Source organism: Microtus oregoni, unplaced genomic scaffold (assembly GCF_018167655.1).
Source record: "Microtus oregoni isolate MIOR12 unplaced genomic scaffold, Mior012 000008F_ref0000371, whole genome shotgun sequence".
NCBI lineage: Eukaryota > Metazoa > Chordata > Mammalia > Rodentia > Cricetidae > Microtus > Microtus oregoni.
This window is the reverse complement of record NW_024543067.1, coordinates 37,903,729-37,926,181: the sequence shown is the minus strand read 5'-3', so window position 1 is coordinate 37,926,181 and position 22,453 is coordinate 37,903,729. Positions and strand designations below refer to the sequence as shown.

At 45.6% G+C, this 22,453-nt stretch overlaps 1 protein-coding gene across 8 annotated transcripts in view; it reads right to left on the bottom strand.

Moving 5' to 3' along the window:
* Ilf3 (interleukin enhancer binding factor 3) overlaps positions 1-20,264 on the bottom strand; it is a 39,778-nt gene extending 19,514 nt beyond the window's left edge. For 5 of the 8 annotated variants that reach the window (XM_041657075.1, XM_041657079.1, XM_041657080.1 and 2 more), the window contains exon 1: positions 20,114-20,264. The gene's annotated coding sequence lies outside the window, so the exon portion shown is untranslated. The remainder of the gene's footprint in view (positions 1-20,113) is intronic. The other 3 variants (XM_041657076.1, XM_041657077.1, XM_041657078.1) reach the window with 1 other exon arrangement.
* Positions 20,265-22,453: the final 2,189 nt, after the last annotated feature.

Here is a 22,453-nt window from a genome sequence, read left to right as displayed (position 1 = left end):
CAGAGGCAGGCAGCTCTCTGAGTTTGAGGCCCAGTCTGGTCTACAAAGCAAGTTCCAGGACAGCCAGGTTTGTTACACACCCCAAACAAACAAACAACAACAACAACGAAAAAAAAAAAACCAGCCCTATCTCAAAAAAACAAAGCAGTAAAACTCAAAGAAGTAAAACATAAGATTAACAAGCTACCAGAAAGTGTTATAAGTAGAAATGTTCATCAAAATATGAGGGCTAGGGGGCTGGAGAGATGGCTCAGAGGTTAAGAGTGCCTGCTCTTCCAAAGGTCCTGAGTTCAATTCCCAGCAACCACATGGTGGCTCACAGCCATCTGTAATAGGGCCTGGTGCCCTCTTCTGGCCATCAGGTATACACACAGATAGAATATCGTATACATAATAAATAAATAAATATTTAAAAAAAATATGAGGGCTACTCTTGTATAATCCTAGCAGTTGGTGTAAGATAGAGGCTAGTCTACAGAGCAAATTCCGGGACAGCCAAGGTTACACAAAGAAACGCTGTCTCAAAAAACAGGAAGGAGAAAGAAAACTGCTTGTTAGAAATGGAAGTACTCCTTGTAGCCCTGTATTCAAGAAGCAGAAGCAAGTGGTGAAAAAGTTGAGGCCAGCCTAGGCTACCCAGCAAAACTCTGTCTCAATAAATAGACAGGACAGGTAATGGCACTTCCTAAGCAAGTATGAACACCAGAGACGAATCCCTAACACTCATGCAAGGAAGTCTGCAAACACAGCAATGTGTTGGTCAGAGATAGGAGGATGGCTGCAGCATTCTGCTGACAGTGTAGCTCCAGATTCAGTGACTGAGCTTGAGTTAAAGGTCTTAAGGTCTCTGGACTGCCAGAGCAAGACACATACAATCCTCCTCTGGCCTCCTCTCCCCTCACACACACAGATACACAAAGAAATCAAACATGCACACATATGCATACAAATAGACCAAAATATCAACTCTAGGTGTTTGAAGAAGAAAAAAGGTAGGAGCACTGACCCTAAGGACACTACAGTGATAGACAAAAGGTCCTAAAGAGCTTCTGTCACATAGGAAAGGAGAGCTCTCAGCTTTGTTTGCAGAGAGCCTGGGTTGATGCAGACTCCTAACCAGTCCAAGCACTGAAGATAAGTGATTATTGAGTGTCTGACCCTAAATAGATCACAAGAGAGGACAGAGAGACAGTAAGAGCTGGATGTGGTAGGAGTGCTGTGAAAGCATGTCTTCTGGATGGCATGCACAGTACTCATGAGCCAGTCGCTGGAGCTAACTGGACAAGAGCTACACTATACCATGGACGAAGGAGGCGCTTATGAGGCTGCATGCACCCTTGCTGCGGAACTTCTGGTAGTTAACAGTTGCTGACGGAGACAATCATTTTCTTCAATGATACATGCCCATGCTCTAGTATGAAACAAGCCCTCCCCACCATCACCACACAATACACACTTACACAAGCAACCCTAATTAAAGATAATGGTTACAAAACAACAAATAAAACCTAGGGCAAGAGGAAACTTGTTGAAAGGAATTTAGCAGGAATATGATAATGTGATGAGGGCAGTGAGACTAATCAAAATATATTATATACATGTACATAAATGTTGAAGGAAATTTCTAAAAGGAGGACCAGCAAGATGGCTCAAGGGGTAAGGGCACTGACAACCAATTCCTCCCCTAAGCGATCCTCTGAACCTCCTCAGGCATATCATGGCATGTGTCTACCCCCAAGCAATAAAAAGTGAACACAATTAAAAGACAATTAAAAGACAATTAAAAGTAACATTTGGAAAAGTTAAAAGGTAGAAACGAGTGCATCAAATAGACACCCCCATGGAATCTGGAAAAGTTAAGTCACCCAAATGTGTAACACAGTCTGCAGGGCAAATGAAGCTATACAATGACCCTCTAAATAACACGCAAACTGCAACATACTCAAGTCCTGCACTACGAATAGCCTGTCCAGTTTGCAATGTTGACTAGTGTCAACAGCTGAGCCCCTCCACAGCACTCTGTGCTCCATCACACCAGTGAGGCCCTCCATCCACACTGTTACAGCAAACACTGTAGAGGCACAACTCTCGAGAGGCATAAGGTACAAGGACAAACTGCCAAGACTGGCCAAAGAGACATTCCCAAAAGGCTGCAGGACTGCCCACCAAATACTGCCAAGTTAGAAAGTTAAACTAACACCAGGGTGGTACTCGACAATGTTGAAGAGGTGGCTACCAGGAAAGAGGAGCAGAAAGGCTTCACAGGAACACAGTAGGGAAAGAGAAGAGTGTGGGAGTATGGGATGCTAAGAGTTAGGAGACCAAGCCTAGGCTGTAACTGCTCCTAAGCAGCCACAGATGGAAGAAACCACAACCCTGTGAGTTCAAAGTTGTTTGTCTGGCTTTCAACTTTCTATGGAGCTTCCTTCTTATACCTGCAGCACAGAGAGACCTCTGTACTGTCCCAAAAACCAAGCAGATCAGCCTACAAGAGCCATGAAGCCCAAGTCCCTCTGACCCCTAAAGTGGCAACAGCACTACTCCGAATAGTTACTGTCACCAGCTAATCCAAGTTATTTCCACATCAAGGAAGATTGACTGGCACTCAACTAGAAGTCAGCTATCCATAGCTGTGCTGAAAAAGGACACCTATGCACACCTTTAAGTTCAGCACCTGGTAGGTAGAGGCATGATCAGGATCAGGATCCTGTTTGAGGCAGGCCTAGGTTAAGAGAAAATTTATATCAAAAACCAATACTTAAGATTGGGAGAAACAGCCGGGCAGTGGTGGCTCACACCTTTAATCCCAACACTCAAGAGGCAGAGAGGCAGGCAGATCTCTGTGAGTTCAAGGCCAGCCTGGTCTACAAGAGCTAGTTCCAGAGTTCCAGGTCAGGCTCCAAAGCTACAGAGAAACCCTGTCTCGAAAAACCAAAGAGTTGGAGAAACAGCTTTGTAGTTAAGAGCACTGGTGGATCTTGTAGAGGACTGGAGCTCAGCTCCCAGCACCCATATTGAGTGATTTACACACTTCTATAACTCCAGCTCCAAGGGACCTTCTTCTGGTCTCCACAGACGCCTGTACTCTCATACTTATCCACACCCATACACAAGTAAAAAGAGAATGATTTTTTTTGTTGTTACTTGTTTTTGTTTGTTTGGTTGATTTTGAGAGACAGGTTTCTCTGTAGCTTTGGAGCCTGTTCTAGACCAAGCTGGCCTTGAACTCGCAGAGATCGGCCTAACTCTGCCTCCCAAATGCTAGATTAAAGGCATGTGCTGCCACCAGCAGGCTGAAAAAAGAATTTTTTTTAAAAAAATATAATGCTTAGATGTGATAACTAGAGGCTAGATGGCTTAGCAGTTGCTGCTCTCAAAAAGACCCAAGTCAGCCAGGTATAAGGGAACATACCTTTAATCTCAGAACTCGGGAGGCAAGTGGAAGGATCTCTGAGTTTGAGGGCAGCTTCATCTACACAGCACACAGTCAAGGCTATGTCTCAAAACACAAAACAAAAGACCCAAGTTCAGCTCTCAGCATCCACATGAGGCAACTCACACCCTCCTGCCTCTTCTGCCTCCGATTCCAGGGAATCTGACATCGCTCTTACGGACTCCACAGTACCTGCATACAGGTACACATACTAAAATATAACTAAATACACACATAAATAAAAAACTTAAAGCAAATCTTAAAAAAAAAAAAAAGATTCCTTTAACCCAGCAGGAGGCAAGGCAGGTGGACAGCTCAATTTCAGGCCAGCTTGGCTATACAAAGCAGGGTTCAGACCAGCCAGAGGTGCGCAGTGAGAGCCTGTCTAGGGCGGGGGTAAGGGTGGGAGAAGAACAATTATGGTATTTTGATGCCTTGAGCTGTAAGAAGGGGAGGAATAACTCAATCTACCTGCGTGTACCCAGCACAGATAAATACAAGGCTGAAATTACTGCATGCCTGTTGTTTCCCAGAAATACTCTAGGGAGAAAATACAAAAGGATGAGTAAAACTGGGAGACGCTGGCAGGGGTAAAGCTGGGAGGTAGCTGTCCTGGGCTCATCTGTTCCCTTGAGAACTCAGGACAGATCTTCAGTTTTAGTTTGCAGTACTAGGAATGAAAGCCAGGGCTGTGAGACTGCTGAGCAAGTGCCCTACTGGTCGTGCCCCCAGCCCCCTTTCACTTTATTTTGAGAAAATCTTGACAAATTCCCCCGTGGACCTTCACCTCATCTCTCCTGGCTTCCCCTCCCCCATGCTGCAGTTAGAGGTGTTACAGGTGTTCAGCAGTGCGCACCACTAGTTGTCGTTTTATTTATTTTGTGTGTCTTTGGTAAGACTGGAGGGCGGTGGGCATATATGCATGCCACAGTGTGCCTGTGGTGGCTCTCTCCTTCCACACCTTGTGGGTCCTGAGTATAAACTCAGGTCATGAGGCTTAGCAAGATGGCTTGGTCCCGTGGCTATACACACAGGACCACCACACCAGCCCTATTAGTTTACTTTACTACATAACAAACTTAGGTATTTTTGATAAAGCACAGCCAGTGGCAGAGTAACTAGAAACAAATCCAAAGACCTGAAAACCAACCACAGTCTGGATTCTTCCAGGCAAAGGAAATACCAATCAGCAGCATGCCAGTCCCATGTACAGTACTATCAATCAAGCCAAATCTTTGTGAAATCTCGTGAATACATGATCTCTATTTGGAAGTATATTCATGCAGGCTGGAAAGGTGGCTTGGCAGTTAAGAGTATGTGCTGCTCTTCCAGAGGACCCCCGTTCAATTCCCAGAAAATCATGTGGGCTCACAACCTTCTATAATTCCAGTTCTGGGGAAATCTACTCTCTTCTGGCCTCAGGCAGCAGCAGGTACAAATGTGGTACACAAACATACACGAAGGCAAAACACTTATTCACATTAATTTAAGAAAAGTTTACTTGTGTGTATGGAATTTCAGTATGCAGGCACAGCATAGTTAGCGAGAGGACAGCTTCAAGTGTCAATTCTCAAATACAATCCACCTCTTTTTTGAGACTGTCTCTCACCAGTCTGGAGTTTCCCAAGTAATTGTTGGGCTGCCTACCCAGAAGGCCCAGCAATCTTCCTGTACCCAGTTCCCATACCTGGAATTATATAAGTAAGTAACACTATACCTGTTTTTTTAAAGTTTATTAGATTTATCCATTTTATTTTATGTGTATGAGTGTTTTGCTCACACCATGTAAATGCCTGGTGACCAAAGGGGTCAGAAGAAGGCATCAGATTTCCTGGAACTGAACATGTAGATGGTTATGAGCATGCGTATGGGTGCTGGGAACCAAACCCAGGTCCTCTCTAAGAGCTACACGTGATCTTAACCACTGAGCTATGCCTCAAGCTCCCAAACTGGCTTAAAAAAAAAAAAAAAAAAAAAAACTTGTTCTAAGAACAAACTCAGGTTTCTCCTTGCAAGAACTTTACCAATGGAGCCATCTCTGCAGGCCTTAAAGTCCTATGTATTTAAACAATAAGTATTTATCAGATATCTCTTTTGTATGTTTTAAGTCAGGATTGGGTCAGATGAAAGATAAGGCAAACAAGTCCCCTGTTCCTAGGGCCGCTCTCCCAAAGGTCCTGAGTTCAATTCCCAGGAACCACATGGTGCCTCACAACCATCTATAATGAGATCCTGATGCCCTTTTTCCATATTCAAGCATACAAAGCACTCATACCTTTAAAAAATACATAAATAAAGCCGGGCAGTAGTGGCACACAGCTTTAATCCCAGCACTCCAGAGGCAGAGGCCAAGGCTATACAAAGAAACCCCATCTCAAAAGACAAAAAGAGAGAGAGAAGTTCCAGCAGTCAGGGACAAGAAACAGGGTCTCTCCCTTTTCTGACGCAGGGTTGCTACTCCACAACACAAAACCTTAAGCTTATGGTATGTTGGCCATCTTTCCACCTCTAATTATACACAAGGTGAGTTTGTAACACTGTGCTGCCAAACAACAAACCAGATAATAATCAAGCCTTCCCAGACACTGGGGAATGGTCCTGAAGGAGAATTCTCATCTTACAGAAAACGTGGCTTTAAGCTGACAGCACTGTGCAGCACTCAGGTCATTCCTTCACCTTGGACTCCACTACAGATTCCCCCAAACAATCTGAAAGCAGCTCCCAGCCCACTGCCTGCCACCAATCTAAACTGACAAGTCATGTCACTCTATTTTTGTTATTAAAACATTCTGAAGGAATGAGCTGTGTGTAATTCCAGCAGTTCAAGGCAAGCCTCAGGGGCAAGAGACCTTGTCTCAAAAGATAGTTGTTGCTCTTGCAGAGGACCAGAGTTCAGTTCCCCGCACCCACACTGAGTGTGGCTCACAACCTCCTATAACTCTAGCTGTAAGATCTCTGCAAAGTGTGGGGTACAGGCCTTTGATCCTGGTATTCAGGAGGCAAAGGCAGGTGGATTTCTGAGACTACTCAGGTCTACATAAGGAGTTCCAGGCCAACTAGAGATATACAGTAATACCAGAAAAAGAAAAGGGGGGTGGAGTGGGGGATGGCCTAGAACATACCTTAATGGTAGAGAGCTTTGCCTAGCATATATTAAGACCCTGAATGCAATCTCTAGTACCACCAAAATAAACAAACCAAAAAACCTGAATAAAAAACTCAGAGAGGCTGAAGAGACAGCTCAGTGGTTAAGAGCACTTACTGCCTGCTCTTGCAGACGACCAGGGCTCAGTTACTGCACCCACATGCAACGCACCCACATGCAACTTACAACAGTCTGTTCTAGGGGATCAGACACCCTCTTCTGGCCTCCTTGGGCACTGCACACATACAATGCACAAATACATACATGCAGGCAAAACACACACATAGATATATTACTTTAAAAAAAAAAAAGGAAGAAAACCCAAAAATGAAGGGAGACAGCCCTGGGTCAGAGGGTTAGACTGTAAGGATCAACAGGACAACATGGGACAGAGGCTGTGCGGCAACAGTGTACAAACCAGAACTGCAAAAGAAACCGGTGTACCTATTACTCTGCTGTCAGAACCACAACACACAAAGTATGATGTAGCAAAATTATCAACTGTTCTTGAACTGTGAAAGACCACAATATTACAGAAGACATTTAACAAAACTCCAAGGGGATTTGAGGCAGGGAGAGCAAGCAACCTTACCTCCCTGTGTTCAGGGCAGAGGCACACTGCAGCAAGGCCTTATATAAAGGTATCTGTTTGTTAGGCAGATTCTCACTGTAAAGCTCTGGCTGGCATGTAACTCAGAGATCTGCTTGCCTGTCTCCCAAGTGCTAGGATTAAAGGTGTGTGCCACCTTGCAGAGATAAAAATTTAAAACAACGACAACAACAACAAAAAGACTCACTGCCCAATTTTCTAAGTGTACATCTTTGAAAATGTACTTTCTTCTAGCTAGAAGGAAAGAAAACAGGACCACCTCTCAAACCATGTTACTTTGCTAACACACAGCTGTGATTCTTACCCATAAAGATCACCTTTTCATTGTTCTGGAGGTACTAGGGATGTTCTTCAGCAAACTGCTAAGACTTTTTTTTCCCTGGTTTTTCAAGACAGGGTATCTCTTTGTAGCCCTAGGTGTCCTAGACCAGACTGGCATCGAACTCATAGAGATCTGCCTGCGTCTGCCTCCCCAGTCCTGAGAATGAAGACATGTACCACCACAGCCTGGCTAAACTGTTAAGACTGCTAAGAGCAAAACATATTCCCAGTGCTTTGTGCTAGTGTTGTTAAAAGAGAGTCCTGAGCTGGGGAGGGGACTCAGTGTCAAAAGTGTTCGCTGTGTAAGTGTGAGAACCAGTCTGGATTCTCAGATTCCACACAACAGCCCCGTAATCCCAGCACTTGGGAGGCAAAGGATTCTCTAAACAAACTGGTTAGCCAGATTAGCAGATCTGTTCTGGGTTCAACTGAGAAACCCTATCTCTATAAAACAGAGAGCAAGTAAGACACCTGCTTTCAACTTTGGCCCTCCATATTCACTTGTATACACATGTGGACAAGCACCTGCACACACATGCAAACATGCATACACACACCACACACACATGCACACAGGAAGGCTTGTGTTGCCCAGGTTGGGTCCGATGGACACAAGAGGACCTCCAGCCTTAGCCTCCCAAGCAGCTGAAAGACAGAAGCCTGTCCAGTGTGGTAAATGAAACTTCATTCTGAAATAACTGCAGCTATACACGCAGCTCCAAGAAGCCAGACAAACACACTGAGCCTTAGTCCTTCCACAGTCACAGTTCAAGAGACTGACTATGATGCTGACAACAACATGGTGGAAGCAAAGAACACTGCCCCAGGCATAATGATCCCACCCCTAACCACTAGCAACCACTTGCCCAATTACTATGTTAAGAATGGCATATGGGCCGGATGGCACATGCCTTTAATCCCAGCACTCAAGAGGCAGAGGCAGGCAGATCTCTGTGAGTACAAGGCCACCCTGGTCTACAGAGCAAGTTCCAGGACAGGCTCCAAAGCTACAGAGAAACCCGGTCTCAAAAAAACAAATAAAATGAAAAAAAAGAAAAGAAAAAGGCATAGGGAACAAGGTGGTATCTGCACATGCCTTTAATCCAAGTACTTAGGAGGCAAAGGCAGGCAGATCTCTGAATTCAAGACCAGTCTGATAACAGTTCCAGGACAGTCAGGGCTACACAAAGAAACCCTATCTCAAAAAACCAAAAGAATGTCATAGGGGGTTAAGGCATAGCTCAGTGGTAAAGTAAGTAAGATACCCTGGTTCAAACTCAATAACGACAAAAAGGAGAAAGAATATCACAAAAACAGAATTGCAGGGCTGGGGTGATGGCTCAATGGGTAAGAACACTTTCTATACAACTACAAGAATCAGAGTTTTCATTCCTGACATGGCCAGCCAAGACATATTCCTGGAGTCCCTGCACTGGAGGCAGAGACAGACAGAGTTAATGGGTTCAATGGCCAGTCAGTCTAGCTGAAATGGACAGCTCTGAGTTTACTGAGACCTATCTCAAGAGAACAAGGCAAGAGTGATACATACAGCAGAACATGCAACTTCCCCTCTAGCCTCAGTGGACATGTGTACAAGTGTACACACAGGCACACACATAAGCATATATCTCACATAAAGTGAGGTCAAGCCAGACAGTGGTGACACATGCCTTTAATCCCAGCACTTGGGAGGTAGAAGAAGCAGGCGGATCTCTTAGTTCCAGACCAGCCTGGGCTACAGAGCTGACATGTGACAGGACTGTTACACAGAGAAACTTTGTCTCGGAAAACAAAAGAAAACAAAACTCAGGTATTAGGCTTGTGTAACAAAAGTCATTAGCCCTTCAAGCCACCTTACAGGTACATTTGGTTTTAAAATGTGTATGTGGACTCTCACAAAAAGAACCACACTACAGTGTCTGTCTGACTCTGAGGCCTGCTTTAGAAACCCACTGTTCCAGGGTTGGTGAGATGGCTCAGTGGTTAAGAGCATTGCCTGCTCTTCCAAAGGTCCTGAGTTCAATTCCCAGCAACCACATGGTGGCTCACAACCATCTATAATAAGGTCTGGTGCCCTCTTCTGGCCTGCAGACATAAACACAGACAGAATATTGTATACATAATAAATAAATAAATATTAAAAAAAAAGAAACCCACTGTTCCTACTTGATTACTTCATTCAGCCTTAAGAAAAGAGGAGAAGCCTAGTCTCACTGCAACTTGATATACCTTGGTTGGCTGATATCCATGGGAGGCCCACCTGCATCTGAAGAGAAACAGTGATTGAGTGAATGGGGGAAGGGTAATGGGGGAAGAATTTGGAGGGGAGGAAGGGGAAATTTTGGTTGGGAACTAAAAACAAAACAAAAAACAAACAATAAAAAAGAAATAACTTGTGACCACAACATTTTTAAAAAGAAAGAAAAAAAAGGAAGGAAGAAAATGTGTATGTGGGTACCAAATATGTTCAGGTGCCAGCAGAGTGTTGGTCTCCAGACCTGGGTACTGGGAACTGAAATTGAGTCCTCTGGAAGAAAACAAAGTGTTTTTTTTTTGGTTTTGGGGTTTGTTTGTTTGTTGTTGCTATAGTTGTTTTGGTTTTGATTTTTTGAGTCAGGGTTTCTCTGTGTAGCCTATCCTGGAGCTCACTCTGTAGACCAGGCTGGCCTCGAACTCACAGAAATCCACCTGCCTCTGTCTCCTGAGTTCCGGTATTAAGGGCATGCACCAGCCACCACTACCACCCAGTTTTTTAAAATAATCCTTTTAAGATTTATTATGTATAGAATGTTCTGTCTACATGTATGCCTGCAGGCCAGAAGAGGGCACCAGATCTCACAATGGTGTAAATCAGAGATCTCACAATGGTGTAAATCACCATATGGTTGCTGGGAATTGAACTCAGGACCTCTGAAAGAGAAGACAGTGCTGTTAACCACAGCGCCAACTCTCCAGCTCCCACAAAGTGTTCTTAACCATCTTTGCTTCTTTTTCCCACTTTGCGGGGGTGGGTGGGAGTATGCAGAAATTCACTGTGTATCCCTAAATTGCCTGGAACTCACTATGAACGAGGATGATCTCAGAGATCCACTTGCCTCTGCTTCCTCCATGCTAAGATTAAATATCACTATTCCCAGTCATTTTTGCTTTGAAATAATGTGTCACTTGGTAGCTCAAGCTGACCTCAAACTTGATACTTTCCTGTCTCAGCCTCCATACTGCTGGCTTTATGAGCTTTTGCCAACATTTGGGAGGTAGGAGGATCAGCAAGCCAAGGACTACATGAGATCTTCCTTTGCCTTGCATGTGTGAGGCCCTGGGTTTGATTTTTAATGGCATAAGAAAACTAAGTGAATAAATAGACTGAAGTAAACATACCAAAAATAATTCAAGCTCCCTTTCCCACTTGGCAGATACAAACCTGAGTTGCATAGCTATGGTCAGGCACGCTAGAGTACCTTTGAGGACGACGCTGAAGAGACCCCTTCTGGTAAGGCTGCAAAAGTCCCTGTGTGCAGAGACCAAACAGTTTGTTTCTGAAGGCTGGCACCTATACTCTGGTACCAATTTAAATGGGTCTTATTCTGCTCCCCTCCAACCCTTGGGTTCACAACAGCCTTTGCTCCGGCCTTAGGCTTTTTAAATAAATTATAAATTAAGAGAAAAAATTAACCTACAAAAACTCCAAAACAGTACACCCAGAGGCAAATCTAACTGGCAACATTTCATTCCTTAAAACCACACACAAGCAAGGCATGGTGACCAGAGCCAGAAGTCCCAGCATCTGGGAGTTCAGGGCCAATCCCACCCACACAGCAAGCTGCAAGAGACCGTCTCAACACACACACGTGCACACACACACACAGAGAGAGAGAGAGAGAGAGAGAGAGAGAGAGAGAGAGAGGACAGACACTGAGATGAAACCAAGTATTAGCAGTCATAGGGCAAGCAGTTGGAAAGACTGATGACCCCACACACACCTAAATGCTGAGCCAACCAGGCCTCATGAAGATGAAATGATAGCTGTGTAGCATGCCTGAGAACTCCAGAAATGCCAGTAGAACCATTTCATACCAACCACCCAGGGTCATACTCAATTACATACTCTAATGACAGCATACAAAATTAAATGATACTTGGCGCTTAGATGAGGCCCAGACGATAATGACCCTGCCAAGCCAAGCATAATGGAAGATGCCTGTAGACATACTCGGGAGGATGAGGCAGGAGGACTACTGTAAGATGGAGAAGGCCAGCCTGAATTAGAAAATGAGACACAGTTTAAAAAGTTAAGATAAAGCTGGGCGATGGTATACATAGGCCTTTAATCCCAGGACTCGGGTGGCAGAGGCAGATGGATCTCTGAGTTCAAGGCCAGCCTGGTCTACAGAACTAGTTCCAGGACAGTTAGGGCTGTTACACAGAGAAACCCTGGGGGTGGGGGTGGGGGGATAGTTACTGGGGAGTGGGGATGGGGCATGTTTTTAATCCCAACAGCAATCTGAAGGATGAGGCATATGGATCTCTGAGCTCATGAGTTTGCGACCAGTCTGGTCTACATAATAGTTTAGGGTTTAACCGAACTACAGTGAGACCCTGTCTGAAAAGAGAGAGGGAGGAAGGAAGGCAGGGTGATTAACGAGCATGTACTGCCCTTGCAGAGGACCTGAAGTCAGTTTCCAGCACCCTCATAACTCCAGCTTCAGGGTATCTAGCATTCTCTTCTGGCCTCTGAGACTACCTGTACTCACATTATGCATACACATACACAAACAAAAATAAATCTTTTAAGAAAGAAAATCTGGGTGTGGTGGCCCACGCCTGTAATTCTAGGTAGGTGGATCTGTGTGGGTAGATTAGGTCAGGTCAGCCTCATCTACATAGCAAGTGCCAGGGCAATCCAGGTTTCAAAAAAAAAAAAAAAGCATTAGGAAGAGGAGGAAGAAGAGAAGAGGAAGAAGGAGGGAGGAAGAGAGAAGGAGGGAGAAAGTGAAGAAAAAAGTGAAAAAGAAAGGTGGCACACACCCAAAACTTAGCAAGCAGAGGCAGGAGCATCTCCTGAAGTTGAGGCACAAAAGTCACAGACCAGCCAGGACTACACAGTGAAACCCTAACTCAATAAAGGGTGCAGAGAGACCTTGGGGGACCGGAGAAAGATAGCTCAGTGGGTATGAACTCATACTGGTCTTGCAGAGGACCCCATGCTTGATTCCCAGCAGCCACAATGGGTGGTAGCTCACAACTGTCTGGGACTTCAGCTGCAATGAACACGTCAGGCCCCTCAGCCACCAGTACTCACTTGCACATACCCACACACAGACATTAAAAACTAACAACCTAGTTGTGTTTTTTCCTTTAATTTTTTATTACATTTGTTCATTGAGTATGTGGTGTGGATATACCTATACTACAAAATATATGTGCAGGTCAGGGAACTTTTGGGAGTCCTCGTTTATGTGAGTTCAGGATTGGTGACAAATACCTTTACCCACTGAGCCATCTTGACTGCCCTCGGTTGTATTTTCATTATCTTCATTATTTGGACATAAATAAAAGTTTCAACTGGACATCCTTTCCACAAGACATTAAAGAAAGAGAAGCTAGAGGCTGGAGAGATGGTTCGTGTGTTCAGAGGCTCATGTGTTGTGCTTGCAAAAGACAAGGATTCAATTACTAGGACCCACATGGCAGTTCAGTCATCCATAACTCCAATTTCATCCTCTTCTGTTCTCAAGTACCAGCACAGACATAATGTTGCAGAAACATACATGCAGGCAAAAATACACACACACACACACACACACACACACACACCGAAAAGCTGGACTTCAAAGTGTCCAGCTTTCCACTGCTATAAATAGGATCACCTATGACATGATGTCTTGTAAAATCTCAAGGACCTAACATATCCAAACTGTTAGATACTTTAAAAATTTAGTACAAATGAAGCTCACATACCCTTGCCTTCCCTACCTTTATATATTTTTTTAAAATGCTGTAAGATCCCGGGTGGCAGTAGGCAGCAGAAATGCTGTAGGTCCCAAATGGTGATAGCGGGCCATGTGGCAGCAGACAATGGGCCCTGTGAGCAGCCAGCCCCAAGGCAGCGGGCTCTGGGAGATGGCTGCCGGTCCTGGAGCAGTGGCTGGTCCCAGGCAGGGAGACACATACATAGCAGGCGGGCAGGAGACAGAGACATGGATAGACACAACTTGCAGAGTGAGGTTGAATATTTATTCAGGGGGTTGTGGAAGGGAAAGGGGGGACAAAGAGAGAGAAGAGGAGAAAGAGACAGAGAAGTGGGGAAGCAGAGAAGTGGGGAGAGAGGCAGAAGCGAAGCTGCCTCTCTGAGAGGAAGATGGAAAAGAGAGCGAGCTCAGGACGGCAGCTGAAGATCAGCCTGTCTCGGAGGGTGAGGGGGAGGGAGTGGGTGTGGCTTGTCTCTTAAAGGGACAGAAAACCATAACACCTATCATTTCAACACTGTTAAAGAAGCAGGAAGGTGAGGCAGGGCAACCACGGCTGCAGAAGGCTGCAGCAAAACTCAAGTCCATTCATCTCTCCAGAGGCCACAACCCTCTTCATTCACTATGGAGATTTCAGTCAAATCTCTTTCTGCTCTAACTCTAATCCACTGCAAACAATAAATAAATCTTTTTCTCCCAAGACATTATGATGTGGGGGAAGCACCAAATGTATAGAACATAGGAAAAATAAGTTCTAATCCCCTCAGAACATATGATCACACTGTGAACCCTGAGATTGCATTTACTAGAAAAAACTGTTTCAGGTTGTGGTGTGGCTCAGCCTTAGCACACACCTTTAATCCAAGATCTTTCTGCTTAAATAATGTAAACAAGATTAATAAAGCCAACCATATGTCAAGAGGCACACAAAGCAACCATTTGACATGAAGTAAGCAGATTAAGAAAAAAACCAGGGGCTGGAGAGATGGCTCAGAGGTTAAGAGCACTGACTGCTCTTCCAGAGGTCCTGAGTTCAATTCCCAGCAACCACATGGTGGCTCACAACCATCTTGTACTGAGATCTGGTGCCCTCCTCTGGCGTGCGGGCAAACATGGAGGCAGAATGTTGTATACATAATAAATAAATAAATCTTTAAAAAAAAGAAAAAAAAAAAAGAAAAAAAACAGCCTTTAGTCCCAGCACTTGGGAGGCAGAGGCTGGCTATCTCTGAGAGTTCAAGGCCAGCCTGGTCTACACAGTGAGTTCCAGGACAGGCTCCAGAGCTACAGAAACACCCTGTCTTGAAAACAACAACAACAACAAAAAACACTCTTTTTTTTTTTTTTTTTTTTTTTTTTTTTTTTTTTTTTGGTTTTTCGAGACAGGGTTTCTCTGTGGCTTTGGAGCCTGTCCAGGAACTAGCTCTGTAGACCAGGCTGGTCTCGAACTCACAGAGATCCGCCTGCCTCTGCCTCCTGAGTGCTGGGATTAAAGGCGTGCGCCACCATCGCCCGGCCAAAAGAATTTTCTTAAATGAAAGATAATACTTTTTCGGTTGCCAAAAATCATTCCACTCTAGGATAGATATAACCTGCTGAAAAAGGACCCCCCCCCACCCAGAGTTACACTTGAGGCGGGGTTTTGCATCCAACTAAAAAAATCCAGAGACCACTGGACAAGTGAAACATGTGTAGAAAAAGGATCATCAAGATCATCAAGAGAAAATATCCCAAAAAAAAAGAGTAAAATGGACAAATAGTATCACCCACCTCCAGCTAACTGTCCTGAAATTCTGTCTCGTAGTCGCAGACTAGCTAACGCTGACACCCATTCCACCATCTTGCCTGGGTAGCTAACCCTTCCTGACAGACGACCTTCCCTTCAGATAACCATGGGGAGTTGGGGGCAGGACAGTCAGATTCCCAAATGTTTGTAGTTGCTGCCCTCTATAGACATAAGTGGCAAATGGTCTTTATGTAGTACCAGTTCAATTAAAAACTAAAGATGGTGGGGTCTGGAGAGATGGCTCAGAGGTTAAGAGCACTGATTGCTCTTCCAGAGGTCCTGAGTTCAATTCCCAGCAGGCACTAATCTCATCATAATCTTTTTGTTTTCATTTGATTCTCTTAAACTTCTTAAGGTATACATGGTCTCAAAACCTGTAAGATCATATGCATATGAACTTTCCACTGGAATACTAATGGTCATACAGAATTCTGACTAATCTAGAAATAAGACTCATCTAGCTTCCTGTACATGTTTTCAGGTTTGAGTCTGAAGCAGGTAACTAGGAACCAAGTTTATGTACCTCAGATGTACTTACTAGATTGTGGTCCTCAAACCTTTCAGAGAGCTGCTGAAAATGTTGTAGTTTTCTATGATAAACTGTGACCATTCCTAACAGTGACCTTTTTTTTGGGGGGGGGGATTTTTTGATTTTTTTGAGACAGGGTTTCTCCGTAGCTTTTTTGGTTCCTGTCCTGGAACTAGCTCTTGTAGACCAGGCTGGCCTCCAACTCACAGAGATCCACCTGCCTCTGCCTCCCAACTACTGGGATTAAAGGCATGCGCCACCACCGCCCGGCCTTTGAGGTATCCAAGATGATATGCCCTGCAATGACAAATCTACCTTGAGTGTGGTAATGCTAACCACTAGGCAAACCTGCTCCATGCCTCTTATGCTGCTAGGTTCTGTGCAATCAATGGACACCTTTGGATTGACTGTTGTGCTCTATCGAGCCAGGATTGCCACTAAATTGACAACCACTGCCCAAAGATCAGCTTTGGACTACAAACTACTCAGGATATTCAAATTGCTGAGTTCATGAGACTGACATGAACATTTTACAGAACATCAAAATTTAAAAAAAAAAAATCCTAAAACTGTCAAATATAACCAAGCTAGACATTGTAAATAGTTTTACTGTGTTAGAGTTCAAATCTTTCCTTTTTATTTAGACCAAAAGGGTGAAATGTTGCACGATATTTGATCATAGTGTGAACCCTGAGACTGCATTATCTACTGGAAAAAACTGTTTCTGCTGTGGTGTGGCTCAGCCTTATCACACACCTTTAATCCAAGTGCTTTCTGCTTGAATATTGTGAACAGGATTAAAAAAAGTCAACCATAGGTCAAGAGGCAGAGCAAGCAACCAGTTGATAGGGAGTAAACCGGATTATTAAGGAAAAAACCATAGAGTAAGAGTGAGTCAGGAGGAAGGATGAGGGATACACACGAAGTAGAAGGGAAGGGCATTCAGTTTGAGGAGTTTGGTTTAAGAATGCATGGGAGAAGAAAGGGGCTTCTGGAACACTGGTTGAGGAGAGTCGGGTGCTTTCTCTGCCTCTCTTGAGCTAGCAGGCTCTTCACTCTAGCGTCTTTCTCCCAAGTCTTTATTGATAAAATTGAGCAATTGAGATTTTGTTAAAAACAACACTCAATCACCTGCACTGTAAAGCCCCACCACTGTAAAGTCTAAACCAGGAGCTGAAGCTAGGCTAAGCTGGCTAACACATGACTACATAGGAAAAGGAGGGGGTAGGGGGGTGGGGTGTTACAAGTTCATGGGCCACACATATTGACAGAATAGCTCAAGTCAAACAACTGACAATATGTAGCAGATACTGACTCTAAGCAAATAAATATGCAGCTTATAATAAAAAAGTAGCAGCAGTGTGTTAGTTGGGCTGTGGTGGCGCATGCCTTTAACCCCAACACTAGGGAGGCAGAGGCAGGTGAATCTCTGTAGTTCCAGGCCAGCCTGCTCTACAGAGTAAATTCCAGGACAACCAGGGCTCCATAGAGAAACCTTGTCTCAAAAAAACCATAAAAGGGGCTGGAGAGATGGCTCAGAGGTTAAGAGCATTGCCTGCTCTTCCAAAGGTCCTGAGTTCAGTTCCCAGCAACCACAGGGTGGCTCACAACCATCTGTAATGGAGTCTGGTGCCCTCTTCTGACCTGCAGGCGTACACACAGAATATTGTATACATAATAAATAAATATTTTTTAAAAAAAGTAGCATCACAGGCAAGAGAAAGAAAGAGAAATCTACATTTCTTGAGGATAAGAATCACTCCCCCGGAACAAGAAAAGTAACAAGGAACTAAAAAAGGACATTCGGCACAGCCTGCAATCCCAGCACTCAGGTTAACGTACTTTGCAACCAGTCTGGACTTCAGTGTGAGACTCCATCTACGTGGGGGGAAAGCTATCTGAGCCCAGAGAAGAACTTCTGGTCAGATGTGTCACAAACCATTGATCCCTGCACTCAAGAAGCAGAGAAAGGCAGATCTCCAAGGGTTAAGAGGTCACACAGTGGGGCCTTGTCCAAAGAAAGACTCGTCTAACTCACATCTACACCTTACTCCCACAACAGATGCCTTCTCCATAGAGCAAAATCCTGTGGGGGGGTCGGGAAGCCTGGTGTAGTGGCACACAGATATAATCCCAGCCCTCAGAAGGTTGAGGCACAAGGATTCCAAGTTCAAGCCCGGCCTGGGATACACAGTGAGACAATACTTCAAAAAAAGAAAGAATAGCCAGGCGGTGGTGGCGCACGCCTTTAATCCCAGCACTCGGGAGGCAGAGGCAGGCGGATCTCTGTGAGTCGAGGCCAGCCTGGTCTACAAAGGGAGTTCCAGGACAGGCTCCAAAGCTACAGAGAAACCCTGTCTCGAAAAACCAAAAGAAAAAAAGAAAGAAAAGAAAGAAAGAAATAGGCAGCAATGGCACATGCCTTCAACCCCAGCTTTCAGGAGGAAGAGGCAGGTGATCTCTGATTCAAGACCAGCCTGGTCTACAGGGCAAGTTCCTTGGACAGCCAAGGGATACACAGAGAAACCCTGCATCGGAAAAGGAAATGAAAAGGGAAGGGGGTCAGAAAAAAAGTCTTATAAGTACTCTTGTAGGACTTTGAGACCAGAAGAATTTGAACGAAATAAGTAAAGCACAGTTTATTCACAATGACATGAGTCGAGAAAAACAGTACTAAAAGGAGCCAAAGGAACTTTTGCTTACAGGTATCCATCAGAAAAGCCGATAACAATCAGGCACTTTTCAGCTCCATAAGGAAGGGATCCCCAGACTGGTCCAAACTCGCAGCAGATATAGAGCGATGGAGCGCCCAGTGCTGCAAAGGCTGGTCTCGCACCAATCAGCAGCCTCCAATATGGATTGCAGATTTCCAGCCAATACCCTGGGGCTGCAGAGTCCATTCACAAACCCCAGTGACCAGGAGCTACCCACAAAGCAAGCAAAAGGGCAAAGACCTCAGCTCTACCGGACAAGAGCGGCAGCACCTGCCAGTGCCCATTCTCCTTTGCGGCTGTGAAGGAGGCTCTCGCCCACCACATGTCGTCCACAGGCTGCATAATTGCAGTAGCTACCCCAGGCAGAAGACCACACTCAAACAACAGTGTCAACCCACAATGGGTCTCCACCACAAAAACCTGAGGTCCTAAACATGAACCCTAACTTTGAATAGCACCTCTCCTTTTCCTGTGGACACATCATCATACTGAACATTTCAAATGGAACAGAATTTTGAACCAAAAAGACACATTCAGAATACTCAAATCCCAACAGAGAAGCATATCACAGAAACTGAGGCCTCCTTGCTGATCCACCATGTATCCTAAAGTAGCAACTTACCAGCAATTTTACTAAGAGATGGCTTACTCTTCCCCAGTTGGGGTACATAAAGGGGGAATCAAACAGACCATTATACACTCCAAGTAGTTTATCTGAATTGTGGAATAACCTAAGGTGAATTCCCATCATTCAACTACTTTAATAAAGAAAATCTAAAGCACGCACGTTCGAAAGCCTTCAAACATGCTAATCTTGCAGATCAGCAACACCACATCACCGTTTTGAGGATTGGAGGCAGAGCCTAAACAACCTGGGAAACATGATCAATGGAAACCACCTGGTCTCAAAGAAGGGGAAACTCAGTCTTAAGTTTGGGTCTCCAACTGGAGGAAACCTACAGACCTAGGCTTTAAGGACCCGATGAATCCATAAATGCTTCCCTCAACGATGTCTAAGGAGAGGACCGTGCTCAGGACAAAGAAGATATGTTTCCCGCCTTGGGAACTGGGATGACCTGGCAGGCTCCAGGAAGCCAGAGATGTAGCTTAACAAAGAGAGAACGCGGGGTAAAGGAGGGGGATCGACCCTTCCGCGCCCGCCGGGATGCCCGGGATGTGAGGGGGTGTGTGCTCCAACACGTGCGCGCGTGCGCAGGGTCGAAGCAACAGACAAAAGCTCGGCCTAGGACAAAGTAAGCGGCCCGGGAAGCGGGGGATATCACAGTGCTTGCGCACCCCCAGAGAGCGGTGCCCAGGCCCTGGCCGAGGGGGCCACGAAGGGGGAGCACGGATGCGCGCGCACAGGGGCACTCCCGCCGCCATTTTGTTTCCTCGGCACAATGGGGGAGAGTAACGGCCAAGCGCGGGAGCAAGGCCGGAGGAGGAGGAAGGAGCGAGACGCCGAGGGGAGGAAGATCCGAGCAGAGGAGAGGCTCGGCAGGATGGCAACTGCCCTGTCACTAGCGTCCCGTCAACCAGCCTGCGCTGACAAGTGGGAGAACGGACGGGGGGGAGGGGCGGAGGCGGGAGACGCCACATTGCCGCTTACCTTGTCAGCGTTCCGGTCCCTCGACCTCAGCCGCCGCCGCCCTCTTGCTCACCAGTCTTCACAGCCCCCTCAAAAAAAAAAAAAAAAAGGCCACGCGGTTTTCGCCGGGGCTGCTCCAGTCCCAACTGCAATGGCGAGAAGAGGAGGAGGAGCCGGGGGCGAGCGGCGGGCGGGCGCGCGCCGGGGAGGTGCCAGGCCACGTGACTGTCAGGGCCCCGCCCCCGCATCACGTGGGCGACCGACCTAGGCCCAGCCCCCAGTGGGCGGTGGGATGGAATGTGATTGAGGGGGCGGGGCCTCATCACGTGACGTTGGCACCGGGGCTGCTCCTGGTTGCGTGACGTCAATGCCTGGCCTCTTCTGGTGGGTTTGCTGAGTCACATGACAATGACTGGCCCCGCTTCTGTCATGTGACAGGGACTTTTTTGTTGTTGTTTCTTGTCTCATTGTCCCTATTGGTAGACCTGTATCACCTGATGAGACATATGTTTTGTTTTGTTTTTTTCCCAGTGGCGGTTTTTCCGAGCGACCGTTATCACGTGACGCAATGGAGTAAGGGTGGGCCCTCTGACTGCGCACGTTCCTCCCGTCCGCCTCAGTACGTTGACGGAAACCGGACTGGAAAACTTGCGCGTGCGCACGGTTTCGCACTGACCCGGGTCTCATCAGCTATAGGCCGAGAGGCTCAGACTCAACGCCGGCTGGCTACTGAGCCATCTCACCGGCCCTCATTTTTGTATATGTAAGATAAGCAGTTTTGCCGGGACGCCTTAGGCTGACGATTCTGCCTCCACTTTAAAGTAGCTGGATTACAGACAAGGCCATGGCTTCAGGCTACTGAGGGTTAATAGATTGCCTCGGTGTTGGGTGCTTACTTAGCATCAGGAGGCCCTGGGTCTGACCCCAGTAACAAACACAAAATAAATCAAACTCCAGACAGGATGTGAAAGAACAAAACTCTCAAAACACCCTTGCCCATTCTCCATATCCGTTGTTTATCTACAGAAATTTATTTTGTCATCATACCAATAAAAAATAGTTAACATGAGTTGGTGTCAGGTTTTGTTTTAACTCTGTTTTTAGATATCTGTCTCACCCAAAGGCTGAAATTAATGGAAAATTTATAAATAAGCCAATTTGTAGGTGGTTTGAGATCTTAACCAGACACACCTAAGATGCTTCTGACACAGAAGGGAACCACGGGTGTCTAAAATGACATGCCTGTTCTGACAGCGCCACCAAGTGGCGGCTAGTAAGGCTTTCCTGAGGCTTGTTTTTAATGTGTGTGGTTATTTTGACTGCATGAATGGCTGGGCATCCCTGGTGCCCTAGGAGGTCAAAGAGGGTGTTGAATCTCTGGAACTGGAGTTACAGATGGTTGTGAGCCTTTATGTGGATGCTGAGAATCAGACTTTGGCCCTTTGCAAGAGCAGCAAGTGCTTTTAATTTCTAAGCCACATTCTCAGCCTCTTTGGACAGAGATTATTTTGTTTGTTTGTTTGTTTGTTAGGGTTTCTCTGTAACTTTGGTTTTTTGTCTTAGATATTTTTATTTCTTCAATTTTTATTATCAGGAGTGACTGAAATAAAAAATATAATTGAGTCCCATCATTATTGTCATTATGGAAATGGCTTTAAGAGAAAACTGGTCAGATGACTATTATTGCTTCCCACTTTTCAACTGGTAAATAGTTGTCATTGATAAAACAGACAGCCCAGAGAATCTGTCCAGAATGTTCAAGATATGACATCATGTACACAGGCACGATCGACTGCTGGAGGAAGATTGCTCGTGACGAAGGAAGCAAGACCTTTTTCAAGGGTGCATGGTCCAACGTTCTCAGGGGCATGGGTGGTGCCTTTGTGCTTGTCTTGTATGATGAGATCAAGAAGTACACATAATTACGTCGTAGGTGTTCTCCCCGAGAACAGGCATGTTCTCTGTAACTTTGGAGCCTGTCCTGGAACTCATTTGGTAGGCCAGGATGGCCTCGAACTCACAGAGATCCTCCTGCCTCTGCCACCCAAGTGCTGGGATTAAAGGCATGTGCCACCACCACCTTGCTGTGACAGTATTACTGAATTAGTATTTTCTCTCAGTCTTTTTCAGTGCCTCTCTCTCTCTCTCTCTCTCTCTCTGTGTGTGTGTGTGTGTGTGTGTGTGTGTGTGTGTAGCCATGCAATGTATAAAGTTCAAAGACCTTCACAGAGTGGACTTTCTCCTTCCATCTTCATGTCTTTGAACTCGGGCTGCTTATCTGCTGCATGCATGTAAAAAATTGAGCAGTGATAGTGCCCCCTGTAAACCAAGCCTGGGGAAGTGGAGACAGAAGAGCCCTTG